At 44.4% G+C, this 14140-nt stretch overlaps 1 pseudogene; it reads left to right on the plus strand.

The window, feature by feature from the left end:
* Nucleotides 1-399: 399 nt before the first annotated feature.
* LOC9639119 lies at nt 400-8998 on the plus strand (annotated as a pseudogene).
* Nucleotides 8999-14140: the final 5142 nt, after the last annotated feature.

The raw sequence follows: 14140 nt of genomic DNA on the forward strand, positions 1-14140 counted from the left end.
GATCACTCGGCGAGGAATCATCGAAATAAATAGGATACCCTTAGGGCGCTCGCTTTCCCGCCTCGCTACTCAAAGAGAGCTTTACTTCCAATAGACACTTCCTCCATGTGGCGGAATATTCGCGGGCTTAACTAGTGAAAGAATGGTTAAAAGGAAAATTCGGGAGCGTGGCAAAAAAGAGAAACGCATCAAACGTACCTGGATGGATGCTTCTGTCAGTGTCAAGAGTCCGCGTAGGGAGGACCTCTCGATCCGACGGCCACGAGCTCCTTAAAACGGCTTCCTGGCAATGGACGGCTGGAGATTGGGATCTCGCGTTGCGTACAATGCGCGCCCGCTCTTTCCTATCCGGAATGTACAAGTCGCCAAAATCAACGGCAGGGATTTCCCTTCGACAGTGATCTTTTCAAATGGCTCGAGCTGCTGAGAAGCTCGCCCAGACGAGTAGCATTTTGTCATGTTTTAGGTTTTCCTAGATCGGGGCAGGCGGCCGGCAGAAATGGCGTGGCAGAAGGCGCTATCCAACTGGGAGAGGCTTGTGGATGCAGCGCTCCGGCGCGAGCAGCTGCGAGGAACATCAGGTCTAGCCAGCGAGGGATCGGGCATCGGTGCCACCAGCGATGCGGTGCCGCCATCGCTGCTGCGGGAGACCAACATCGAGACAATATTACAGGCTGCCGACGAGATCCAAGCTGACAATCCCAGCGTCTCTAGAATCTGTGAGTTCGTGGTGATTTTCATGACTATACTTTCTGAGCTGATGAGGCGCTTCTGGCTGGTCGAATTCTTCTCAGTGTGTGAGTATGCTTACACTCTAGCTCAGAACCTGGACCCCAAGAGCGAAGGGAGAGGAGTCCTCCAGTTCAAGACGGGCCTAAAGTCGGTTATCAAGGTACGCGGCTTCTCTGGTGTTTGTGGGTTTTTTGAGAGGTTTAAGTTACAGCAAAAACTGTCGAGAAAAGAGGGAGAAAGGATCGATCGCAGTCAGGATATCTCTTTGCTTTGGGAATACTACAAGTACTACCGGCAGAAGCACAACGTTGATGAGCTAAAAGAGCAGGGAAGACAATGGAGAGCAGCTGGGGACATAGATGCTCAACCGGGAGAGTAAGTTGGTGCTTTTATGTAGCATCTGGGTTTAAACAGTCACATTGAATTTCTTAGATTGAAGATCCAGACGGAAAGATCGAAAAGGGTCTTCGAAACTTTAAGAGTTTTGAAAGAGGTGCTCGAGGCTCTCACGCAGGCATCGCCAGAAGCAGCAGCCAATATCTCGGAGGAGGTAAAGTCTGTTTAAATGACGCCACATTCTGAATCGTACTTCGCTATATCAGATGAAAAGAATGATGGAGTCGGATGCTGCAAAAGTGGAAGAATTTAAGCCTTACAACATTCTTCCTTTGGAGGCTCCTGGAGTAGCAGACGCAATCATATTACTTCCAGAGGTGGAACATACTTTTGCTTTTCTTTATTTTCTTTTCAAATGTTCTCGTGGAATACAGGTAAGGGGAGCGATTTCGGCGGTGGAATACACTAGCGACCTTCCTCAGCTACCTCAAAATTACTCCAAACCAAAGCACAGGCCTATCGATATTTTTGATTTGCTGCACTTCATCTTCGGATTTCAGGTACTCTAGTGCTATTGTGACTCCTCGTGAGTTCCTCCCTCTGGTGTTTATAGACGGACAATGTAATCAACCAACGGGAGCATCTCCTTCTTTTGCTTGCCAACAGTCAATCAAAATTAGAGGTCTTACACGACAAGGATACAGTAAGATGAATTCGCGCTCATTTATGATGCGCTGAGCTATTTATTTTTACGCAGCAATTAGATGAAGAGGCGGTCACCCGTGTTTTTGATAGAACCCTGGCAAATTACAACAGATGGTGCTCTTTTGTTAGAGCAAGGCCAGTCACTGCGAGGTGTGCAAGTTATCCGTTTTATAAAAGGCCATGCTGCTTACCTTTGTATTTGTATTTTCTACAGAGCTCACAATAGGCAAAGAAAGGTGCTCTTGGTATCCTTGTATTTTCTTATTTGGGGCGAAGCGGCCAACTTGAGGTTTTTACCCGAATGCCTTTGCTACATTTTTCACATGGTCGGTGTGTTTTTCTGTTTTACTTCATTTTTATCTGCGATCACATTTCAGATGACTGAAGAGCTTTACACGATATTGGATGGTCAACTTGCACAAAGATCAAAAATGTTGACAAACGATTCGGAATACGGGTTCCTTCACAGCGTCGTTTCACCAATTTATGAATTGCTTTCGGCGGTATTACGTCATCTTCTTGTTGTCTTACGTTTTTCTGAGAATGCTCGCAGGAAGCAGCGAACACGAACGATGGCAAAGCTTCTCATGCTGCAAGTAGAAACTATGACGACTTTAATGAGTACTTCTGGTCTGTATCATTTTCTACCACTGACTTCAATTTTTTCATTTCCTTGCTTTCCCTGTGTAGGTCGCATAAGTGTTTTGAGCTTCATTGGCCATGGAAAAGAAACGGGTCATTCTTCTTGCGACCGAAACCGAAGAAAAGGAATGTGAGTTTTACGTTTTCTGGTGTTTACTATTTTCTAATTGTTATTGATTAGACTAATCCCGATCTACAATATCGAAAAGGTAGATACGGAGGGAAAGTGCTGTTTGTGGAACATCGGACATTTATACATATGTATCACAGCTTTCACCGTCTATGGATATTTCTGGTTCTAATGCTTCAGGTTTGAATAATGCCCGGTTTGGTCCGTTCTTTTGATATTTTTATTTAATAGGCCTTGACAATCTTCGCATTTCACGAAAATCTTCATCTCGTCACGATAAAGAGGCTACTCAGCCTTGGCCCCACATATGTGGTGATGAAATTTGCACAATGTACGTTCATGATGTGTTTCTCCTTGCTAAATTCTCGGGTTTGTGAAGGTGTATTTGATGTTATATTGTTGTACGGAGCATACTCAAGCACCAGCAGATCGGTTCTTCTAAGAATACTCTTTCGATTCTTGTTCTTCGGCGCGTCAGCTGCTCTTCTTACGATACTTTACGTGTAAGCTTGTTAAAAGTTGATTCTTATCTCTAAACCAATAAACCTCTAACAACTAACACGAGTTGCTTTTCCAGCCAAGTTCTCAACGAAACGAGCCAGGGTGTATCAGACTCCTCATATTTTAAAATCTACCTTCTCATAATTGGTGTTTACGCGGCCTTTCACTTTTTTATCAGTGTCATCATGCGCTTGCCTTTCTGCTATCGTGCCGTTTCTGGCCTTGGAGAAGGAGGATTTGTTCATTTCATTAAGTGGGTCCATCAGGTTTGTCTTCTTCATTTCCTCTATGGAATCCTTACTTCGTGCCGTAGGAGCGTTACTACGTTGGCCGTGGGCTATATGAATCAGCTGCTGACTTCCTCAGGTACAAAGCTTGTTATGACTTTTGTTGTGCTTATTCATTTCACAGATACTTCGTCTTTTGGATTGTTGTTCTGGGAGCAAAGTTTTCCTTCGCGTATTTCCTACTGGTAAAATTCTCTATTCTGTGGCTCCTTTAACTTCGTATATCATAGATACGTCCGCTAGTAAGACCATCACGAGCTATAGTTGATGTCAGAACCATCACTTACGACTGGCACGATTTCGTTTCAAAGGGTATGTTTTCTCAGTTGATACAGTCACTAACCGCTGTTTTATGACAGGAAATCACAATGCTCTGACCCTCGTTTCACTTTGGGCTCCTGTAATACTGGTAACTAAGAACTTTAAACTGTGTTGAGATATTTTTTCTCTAACGGATTTCTGTAGATTTACTTTTTGGATACACAAATATGGTATACGGTGTTGTCTGCGCTCGTAGGTGGCCTTAGTGGTGCAAAAGACCGTCTTGGAGAAGTAAGTTAATTGATTTTCCTTTACGTGGCAGCTTTTGCTTACTAACTATTTTTGTAATAGATTCGTTCCATTACTATGTTGCGTAGGCGCTTTGAAAGTTTTCCACGAGCTTTTGTAGAAACACTAGTTTCCTCAAAACTGAAAGAAACGTGAGAACTTTTAGTTTTCTTTATTTTTATTAACTTCGTACGTAATTTTGTTCGTATCTCGCAGAGTTCCAACTATTCCCCCGAGCATGAACTTGACAAATGATGTAAGCCCGACAGCTATTGTTCACTACTCATAGTTTGCATCTTTTTTAGGATCTTGGAAATAAAGTCAATGCAGCAAAGTTTGCTCCGTTTTGGAATGAGTTTATACTCAGCCTTCGGGAAGAGGACTATATTAGTGACAGGTATGTGTCAACTTTTTGACGCCATTTAGTGATTTATTGCTGCAGGGAGAAAGACTTGCTTTTGATGCCGGGAAATAACAGCATTCTGCCTCTAGTACAGTGGCCGCTTTTTCTCCTCGCTAGTAAGGTTGGTGGTTTCTTCAAATGATTGGCAAATGTTGATTTCTATGAACAGGTCTATATTGCTATCGGTATGGCCGAGGATCACAAAGGCAACCAGGACGAGCTCCTCGAGAGGATAAGAAGAGAAGAGTACTTGTATTTTGCCATTGAAGAGATCTATCACAGCGTACAATGGCTTTTAAAAAGATTGCTGCATGATGAGGCTAAGACTTGGTAATTATGACATTTATTTTGTTTATCTGCTGAAACCATTTTGCAGGATAAGGACTATATTTCAAGATATTGATAGTATCATCAACGAGGGACACTTTGTTGCACATTTTAATCTTCAAAAGTTGCATGATATACTGGGTAAAGTGACAACGCTTACGGCCGTTCTGGTATGCATACAAGCGTTTGTTAAATTTGACAAAATTTATCATTCTCAGATTCGAGATCAAAGTCCAGAGAATCTCAAATCCGCTGTAAAAGCGTTGCAAGATTTGTACGAAACTGTGATGCGTGAATTTTTATCTGTTGAGCTAAGGTTCGTTGCTCCATGCTCTTCATAGTTTTCATTCGCTTTTCGAATTAGGGAGAAATATGAGGGATGGGGAGCATTGGTACAAGCATTACGTGAAGACAGGCTCTTTGGAAGAATTTCCTGGCCTCGTCAGGGCGAAGAGGTTCGTTGTGATCGCGTGTAGATTTTGTTTTGTTTCTGACCTGAAGTCTCAGCGAGATCAAGTAAAGAGGCTTCACAGCTTACTCTCCCTGAAGGAGTCTGCTGTGAACATTCCTCGCAATTTGGAGGCTCGTCGTCGTCTTCAGTTTTTCACCAACTCCTTGTTTATGAATATGCCAGCACCGTTACCAGTTCAGAAAATGCTCTCGTTCAGGTACATCACTCAAGATCAAGATCCTTGCTCAAGTGCACTGACGATGGCCAAAAACTTTCAGCGTCTTCACACCTTACTACAGTGAGGACGTGATGTATAGCAAAGATCAACTTCGGAAAGACAATGAAGACGGTATCAGCATTCTTTTCTATCTGCAAAAGATCTTTCCAGGTTCATTTGGAAGCTTGCTCCTTTCCATCGTCTAATTAGTTTTCTGCAGATGAGTGGCGTAATTTCCTGGAACGGATAAAAATTACTGAGGCCGAGCTCGAGCGGCAATTAAACAACAAATCTCTTGATCTCATTGAGCTCCGTCTCTGGGCATCTTACCGAGGGCAGACTCTTGCTCGAACAGGTACAGATATTTATATTCCTGTTGATTATAATCTCCTTGTGCAGTTAGAGGAATGATGTACTACCGTAGAGCATTGATACTTCAAAGCTTCCTCGAACAATCTGACATAGGAGGTATGTAAAAAATCGCCTTCGCCACGAAACTGAATGGTTTGCTGTATCGTACAGATGTGGAGGATGGACTATCTCGTAATCACCAAGATTACTTGCTATCTCGTGGAGCTCGAGCTCAATCCGACTTGAAATTTACTTATGTTGTTACTTGTCAAATTTATGGCGAGCAAAAGCACAAGCGAGATCAACGAGCTACAGACATCAATTACTTGATGCAGAAGTAGGCTGGGTAATGGTATAGTGAAAATATTCACCGTTTTTTTCTTTTGTTTTTGACAGAAACGAAGCCTTGAGGATTGCATACATTGACGTTGTAGAAACTTTAAGAGAAGGGAAAATCGATAAAGAATACTATTCTAAACTTATCAAAACGGATGCAAGTGGCAAGGACCAGGTACGCTCGCTATGCGTTCAACTTTAATCTAATCAGGTACTACAGGATATCTACACTATCAAATTACCGGGAAATCCAAAACTTGGAGAAGGCAAGCCTGAAAATCAAAATCATGCGATTATTTTTACCCGTGGAGATGCAATACAAACCATAGATATGAACCAGGTACTACTTTGCATTCATTTTCTCACAGACTTACCATTTTATTTTGCAGGACAACTATTTCGAAGAGGCCCTTAAAATGCGAAACCTGCTTCAAGAGTTTGACTCGAACCACGGTTTGCGTCCCCCGTCGATCTTGGGTGTTCGTGAACATGTTTTTACTGGAAGGTTTGTTTACTGGTTTTTGAAGGATATTTTACTAACCAGTATGTGTTCTTGCAGTGTATCTTCTTTGGCTTGGTTTATGTCAAGCCAGGAAACTAGTTTTGTTACGCTGGGGCAAAGGGTTCTTGCAAAGCCTCTGAAGTACGTCTATTCTTGGTAGAACTTGTAGTGTTAACAGTTTTTATGCAGGGTGAGAATGCATTACGGTCATCCAGATGTTTTCGATAGAATCTTCCATATAACAAGGGGGGGCATTAGTAAAGCCTCTCGGGTCATAAACATTAGTGAGGATATATTTGCAGGTTTGTTATCAACTTTTTTTCCGGTCCCATTCTGTTGTAACTTTTCAGGCTTCAACTCAACTCTGCGGCGTGGTAATATTACACATCACGAGTACATCCAGGTTTGTTTCACATTTATTGGTAACATACTCTGATTCCATGAAACATCTTAGGTGGGGAAAGGAAGGGATGTTGGTCTCAACCAGATTGCACTCTTTGAGGCTAAAGTCTCCAGCGGGAACGGGGAGCAAATGCTTAGCAGGGATGTATACCGTTTGGGTCAGCTTTTTGATTTTTTCAGAATGTTGTCGTTCTTTTATACGACTGTGGGTTACTACATTTGCACAATGGTAAGGTCGTACTTGGTTTTTTAAGCTCCATTTGATCTTTGTCTTTCAGTTTACTGTATGGACAGTTTACGCCTTCCTCTATGGAAAAATATATCTGGTGCGTCAAAAACATTTGAAAGTTTCGTGCAAATTGTAACTTTTCGGAGTTCTTGCAGTCTTTATCTGGTGTCGAAGCGAGCTTGAGGAACACAGCGGACGTTTTGGATAACACGGCCCTTGAGAGTGCTCTGAATGCTCAATTTCTTTTCCAAATCGGTGTTCTTACGGCAGTACCTATGATTATGGGGCTTGTATTAGAACAGGGGGTGCTTAAGGTAATGCTCTTTAAAACAGCTTCGATGCTCATCTCTACGTGATCGCAGGCAATCATCAGTTTTATCACAATGCAATTGCAACTGTGCTCCGTGTTCTTTACGTTTTCTCTCGGAACGAAATGTCATTATTTTGGTAGAACAATTCTGCATGGCGGTGCCAAGGTTAATGTTTCCGTTGACGTTTATGTGGTCTCGTCTCTAAAAGTCCTTTTGTTTTTGTTAAGTATCGGGCTACCGGAAGAGGTTTCGTGGTTCGGCACATTCCATTCGCTGAAAACTATCGGCTTTATTCTCGCAGTCATTTTGTAAAAGGGTACGTTGATTATTTTATCGTGGAAAACGCACTCATTCTTGCTTTGACCAGCCTGGAAGTCGTTATGCTTTTGATCGTATACATGGCTTATGGTGTTTCAAGTGGAACCAGCTACTTTCTCTTGTCGTTTAGCAGTTGGTTTCTGGCCATTTCGTGGATGTATGCTCCCTACTTGTTCAATCCGTCCGGCTTCGAATGGCAAAAGTAAGCACAACTGTAATTTTTCTATGGTTGATTATTCCACTGTCTTCGTCTTAACTTCAGAACTGTGGACGACTTCGATGACTGGACGAACTGGCTTTTGTATAAAGGTGGAGTCGGAGTGAAAGGAGAAGAGAGCTGGGAAGCATGGTGGGATGAAGAGCAAGTAAGAAACTGTTTAAGCCGCTTTCCCGCAAATCTAACCATTCGTGTGTACCATACCAGGAGCACATTCGCACGTTCAGATCCAGGATCTTGGAAACAATCCTCAGCTTGCGTTTCTTCATTTTCCAGTACGGTGTCGTCTATAAGCTCCATGTTACCGGAACTAGCACGTCCTTGACGGTAAGCTTACACTATCTTTTTGTATCATATTACCGTCTGTTCCTCTTGTTCCAGGCTTATGGCGTCTCTTGGGTGGTATTTGCGGCATTCATACTCTTGTTCAAGGTGAGGTTCTTCCAGCTTCTTGACAGTGTATTGACGATGAACTCTTCCATTCATTGCTTCTCCAGATTTTCAGCTTGAGCCAGAAGACAGCAACAAACATCCAGTTGTTTCTCCGGCTAATGCAAGGCGTGATTTTCATCCTTCTCCTCGGCGGCTTAATCGCCGCTATCATCGCGTCGACGCTTACAGTGGGAGACATCTTTGCTTCCGCCTTGGCCCTCCTTCCAACCGGATGGGGAATCCTCTCGGTAAAAAAAGTCTTAGTTCTTTCCACCATCTTACGTGTGTGAGTTCTTCCAGATTGCTATTGCCTGGAGACCGGTCATCAAGTTCCTGGGCCTGTGGAAATCGATGCGTTCTTTGGCTCGTCTCTATGACGCTGGGATGGGAACCGTGATCTTCGTCCCTGTCGCCATTCTCTCGTGGTTCCCGTTCGTGTCTACCTTCCAGAGCCGGCTCCTCTTCAACCAAGCTTTCAGTCGGGGCCTGGAAATCTCTTTGATCCTTGCCGGCAACCGCCCCAACACATCGACGTAGAGCGCTGCCATTCTTTTCTTTTTGTTTCTGGGTTTTGTAACAACAGATAATCGCGATAGGATATAGAACAAGTTTCATATCTAGACTTAGGGTTAGGGCAAAACTGGCGAGGGTTTAAAGCGATAGCAATGGCTGATGGAGCGAGAATCGTCCGTGTTCAAGACGGCGATTGTGAGGCGCTCTATTTTGGTAGTGCCATTGAAATGGTAAAATTATTCAAGGTAGGATTGCCATTTGGGAAAGTGGTAAGAAATCCCTTGATCCCGAGTTCTGTGACGATTGTGGAATTGTCCAAGGCAGAGTGGCAGGAGGTATGGGACAACACCACTCCAAGCTTCACACTCACTCGCTGCAGGAACCAGGGCACAGAGGGTGGTGCCCAGAAAGGGCAAACAGCAGATGGGCATGGCTCTAGTTCCCAAGATGGGCGGGGTGTAACGGATGGCAATGGGGGGCATGCTGCCCAGGATGGGCGAGGTGTAGGGGATGGCAATGGCCAGGACGGCAATGGAAGCGAAGGCCAGGATGAGAACGGTGGCCAGAACAGTGGCCAGGATGAGGGTGGAGGCGGGAGTGAAGAGAGTGAAGAAACTGAAGAAGAAGAAGAAGAAGAAGATCATGGAGCTGGTGAGCTTGAAGTGGTGGTGGTGTTGCGGGGGGCACCCGCTGGAACTGGCATTATGCAAGATGGGGTCCTCCAGTTAGCAAGATCAACTCACTCGGGACTTGCATTGTCGGCGTCCATGGTGTTCCGCTTTAAGATCGAGAATGGTTGGGATGCTATGGAGATGAGCGTTGTACTCAAAGGCGGCTTTGAGACATCTGGGAGGTGTATCGCAAATGACGACCGAGTTGGTGTACTTCATGACGACCTTTTGATGGAGTTTGGTGTCGGAGATTCTACTGCTACGGCAACACTGTTGGACACAATGGTGTTTCATGACACTCATGATAAATCTGTGACGAGTATATCCTCGACTGCGACAAGCAATGATCACTTGCTAGGCATGCGAATGCAAGGTGGTTATTTGCGGCTAGGGGCATCTGGGGCTCTAGAAGGAAGAGCTGAGTTCAAGGCCTCCACTGTCTCGACAGAGGCTGCTGAATCAAGCTCCTCAATTAAACTGGCTGGTATTGCTAATACCACATTCAGCGTGCATGAGGTGTCCAAGAAGCTGAGTGGGAAAATGGCCTTTGTGGCGAATCACAAAAGGCTAGCTCTGTCAGCATGCGTTGGTATGCCATGGTCTGCCCTTACTACAACAAAGGTTGGAGAGTACTTTGACGAAGAACTTGGCATGGGATGGCCCGCTGAAGTCGGAGGAAAGGGAATGTATATGCTCTGGGGAGGAGGCACATATCCTTATTCCTTTGACATGGAGAGAAGTGTAGCTGAATGCTCCGATTCGATAGTCTCTGGAAAACAGAGATACAGTGCTGTCGTCATGGTTAATCATGATATCAAGTGGGACAATCTAAAATGTACGAAATATATGCTTCATCCTTAACGAAAGAGACGAAAGATGTGTCCACTGTTGGTGAAGCATCTGGAGCCTCGCGAGTGTCGGTAAGGTTGTCTGTGCGTCTCTTTGGTTCTTACATTGAGGTTATTTTAGGCAGGTGGTCGGCACTGAGCAAGAACCACCTGGAGGCGACGACGAAGAGGACGACGGTGGGTGGTTGGGGAGAGTGAAAGATCACCTGAGAAAGATTTGGAGTGAGCTTTAGCTGCCCTTGAATTTCGGTTGTTTTGTAATGGCTCCAAGAACTTTTGTACCTTTCTTTGCAAAAGCTTGAAACGCGTGTCGAGGACACACCTATACCAGAGAAAAGCTTTCGTCAAAGAACGCTGCATGCCTCTCTTGTCACACAGCTTTGACTGTCGGAAAGTCTCGACTTCTCCTTCCAGATAGCGTTGCCTCAAGAGGTTGAGCCCCTCGATGCCGCATACCCCAAACACTTCGAAGTCGGACTGTACGTGCTGAACCATCATCTCCCCCAGGCCCGCCGAGAGCAGACGATCCTCTACTTCCTGTTCACTGGCTTCAGCGATCGCAATGAGAATGTCCATCGCACTGCTTCCCACAAAGTTCCGTGCAGTCTTTGAAGAAGGATCCAGCAGTTTAACCAGGCCACCGCACCGACGCCAAGACCTTCACCACCATCTTGCTGGCCTGCTCGAGCTTGAAACATCCACAGTTGCGTCCACGAGAGCGACGCACAGCAGCTCCAGCATCCGGTGGAATATTGCCACCGCCTCTGCCGCGCAGCCGTGCCTGCCCGAGGTGGCGGTACTCATCAGGTGGCACGGCGTCGCTGATGTGAAAGCGCTTGCAGCCACGGCGGCATGACCGCCAAGGCCGTGGAGTTCTTCGTCCCGATGATCCACGGCTACCAAGTTGGCGACCACTGCTCTTTCATGGCGAATCTCCTCGGACGGAAGGATTCATTTGCAAGATGCCGTTTCAAGCTGCAGCATCGGTGTGGATGACGCTGCTGGGAGCTTGTAGAACTCGAACAAAGGAGGCCAGTGACCAGGTATCCGATATCAACCCCGAGCACGCACAGAGTTATATAGTGCTCTCCAATGTCTACGAAACAAGACCGTTCGCGAACGAGTTGCTTAGCTCAGTGAGAAACTATAAGAAGTACCTGTCATGAGTTTTGGTTACTGTGGAGCGTCATAGGCTCGTTTTGCATCTTCAAGATGCCCATTGCGGGCATATGCACTGAGCAGATTCATCCAGAGGAGTGTTTCATCTTGAAACGGATCTGATTGTCTTGAGGTCCCGAATCTAAAAGCATCGGAGAAAAGGGCAGGAATTTAGAGAGGAGGAACGAAGGTTAGGTTATCGTTCCGAAATGAGGCTTTTAGGGCAACGACCAGTGGATAGTCATGAACGAGCAGCGGAGATTGCTGTACAATCGCTCAACATACTCAAAGGCATGTCGGTCAAGGCGCCAGATCCTGGGCGGCTGGATGAGTGCCTCACATGTTTGGCGTTTAGTTCATGGCAAGGGATGTCGAAGCAGGAAATCTTGGGCACGCTGCTGCGTTTAGGGGTAACAGTCGATTACTTAGCTTCGAAGCACAGGGTTCTTCTGAGCAGGCTGACTGAAAGGCCAGTGGAGAAGCCGCTCCCCTCAGTCGATGATCACAAGCCACGCCGCAGCTTGCAGCAAGCTAAGCAGGAGAAGCAGCAGCTGCTGAGTTTCTACAAGCTGCTGGATGCATGGAAGCCCAGGCAGCCAGTGCCGTGGCCTGCTGTTGGAGAGGAGCAGTGGCAATGACTTCTTCATCTTCAACAATCTGTTCATGAGCTGCTCGATGAGGGGATTCCAGATGCTGGCGATCCAACTGACAATGAATAGTCAGTACCTAGATGCGCTCAAGAGAAAGGCGAGCAGTAGCAGCGGCAGCCTGGCCTTACTCCTCGAGTTCTTGTCGCGCTTCCTTGAGCTCATGTTGGGAGGAATCCTGTTACGGATGAGGGACCTGCGCCTCGTGTTCATACACTGGTGCGCCGTGTTGCTGGAGGAAGTGGAGGTTGCCGAGTCCAACATTTGCTGGAAGCACCTCATCGAGCTCTCCACCACGCTTCTCAGCGAGGACGAGGAGAAGCTGTTGCAGCTCCTCTGCAAAACCTGCCACCCCACCAATCACCTCCTCCAGGGCATGCGGGTTGCTAGGAAGAACACCAACGCAGAAATTAGATCACACGGCCCGAATATTGTGAATGTTTTGTATTAAATTTAACAATGCATTGGATTGTATTGAATTGTGTTACCAGGAGTCTGGATGATTTGTCTTTGGAGTAGTCACTTTAATAATAACCATCAATTGCATGGAAAATTCCTGACTCACATGGGTGTAATCTGCGCTCAATTGGGCAACATCCTCCACAAACCTAATGACATTTTACCTGCAAAAATCCACCCAGCAGGTACTTTACATATGAATTAGGAAAGACTAACCTCACTAGTGTGGCAAGGGAATAGGGAATAGAAAACATTGGGTAGAATTTATTATAGGAGATGGCCATCTTGGTATGGCTATGATGCTATATATTAATATTAAATTAGTTTTAATTTAGACACTTGCTCCTTGTATATAAACTAGGTTTTTGGGTTTATTGAAATGCCCATTTCTATATTCAATTTCCATATTTTATGCACTCATATTATAGAGGTGAGGGGTAATTTTGATTATCCTTAAGGAGTGCTTGGATTTGGGATTTTGGTTTAGATTTAAATTTTGCATTGTCTAAAACTCTTTTTCCTTATAATTTTTTAAATTTTTTCTCTTTTCCTTTTTCCTTTTCATTCATTTTCATAGTAGAGTAACAACTTCCTCCTCTTTTAACTTTGGAGTAATAATTGGTGTAATTGCTCAATGTTATGTGGTTGTAATTGAACAATCAGACTTAAATGATAGTGCCATTCATGACATATGATATAGTTCCTTCTACTCTTGTTGCCAATCCTCGTGTCTGGTTGAAGTTCTTCTATGAGAATCTTAAAAATAATATGTACAATTAGTTCAATCAATTTACAATGATTATCACATATCATTTTTTGGATGATACTTAGTGTTTGTGAGAGTTCCCCATATATTTCTAAAGGACAACACTGTAGTGGTACAATAGTTTAAATGCAATCACTTATGCAGATTGGAGCATTCTCCCAGATATTTTCAAATGCACATTTAGACATATCAAGGATTGTGTTAATGTCTTTTAATAATTATATCATTTTTATTAAAAGCTATTTGAGTTAATGATGCAATTTGGTGTTTGTTTCTGAAGCTTTTTGCTTTATGTAGAGCTAAATATATTAGAGTGGATCAAATTAGGAATATTATGGCGAATATTTTATCAAAATCTTGTAAAACTTATGTATGTATTTATTCTAGCCACTTTTGATAATATATGAGATGTTACCTCTTCCACTTTTCAATGTATGTCCTTCAGTTCCATTTCATATGGGAGATGGTCCTGTTCCAATGGAGGTTCTAATGGACATGGTTGTGGCTTTGATATCCACTATTAGGCATGTAATGAAGTTGATCATACTTATCATGTGTAGTGCATATAATCATGGGATAAAATTTAGATATACTGTCACCGTGAATCTTTGGAACTTTGGGGGATAAATGGGGATAAAATAGCCACTAAGGGCTCTCTCATCAAGCAATTACCCCTTTTTCAGTTGACTTAAGAGGAGAG

Source organism: Selaginella moellendorffii, unplaced genomic scaffold (assembly GCF_000143415.4).
Source record: "Selaginella moellendorffii unplaced genomic scaffold, v1.0 SELMOscaffold_174, whole genome shotgun sequence".
NCBI lineage: Eukaryota > Viridiplantae > Streptophyta > Lycopodiopsida > Selaginellales > Selaginellaceae > Selaginella > Selaginella moellendorffii.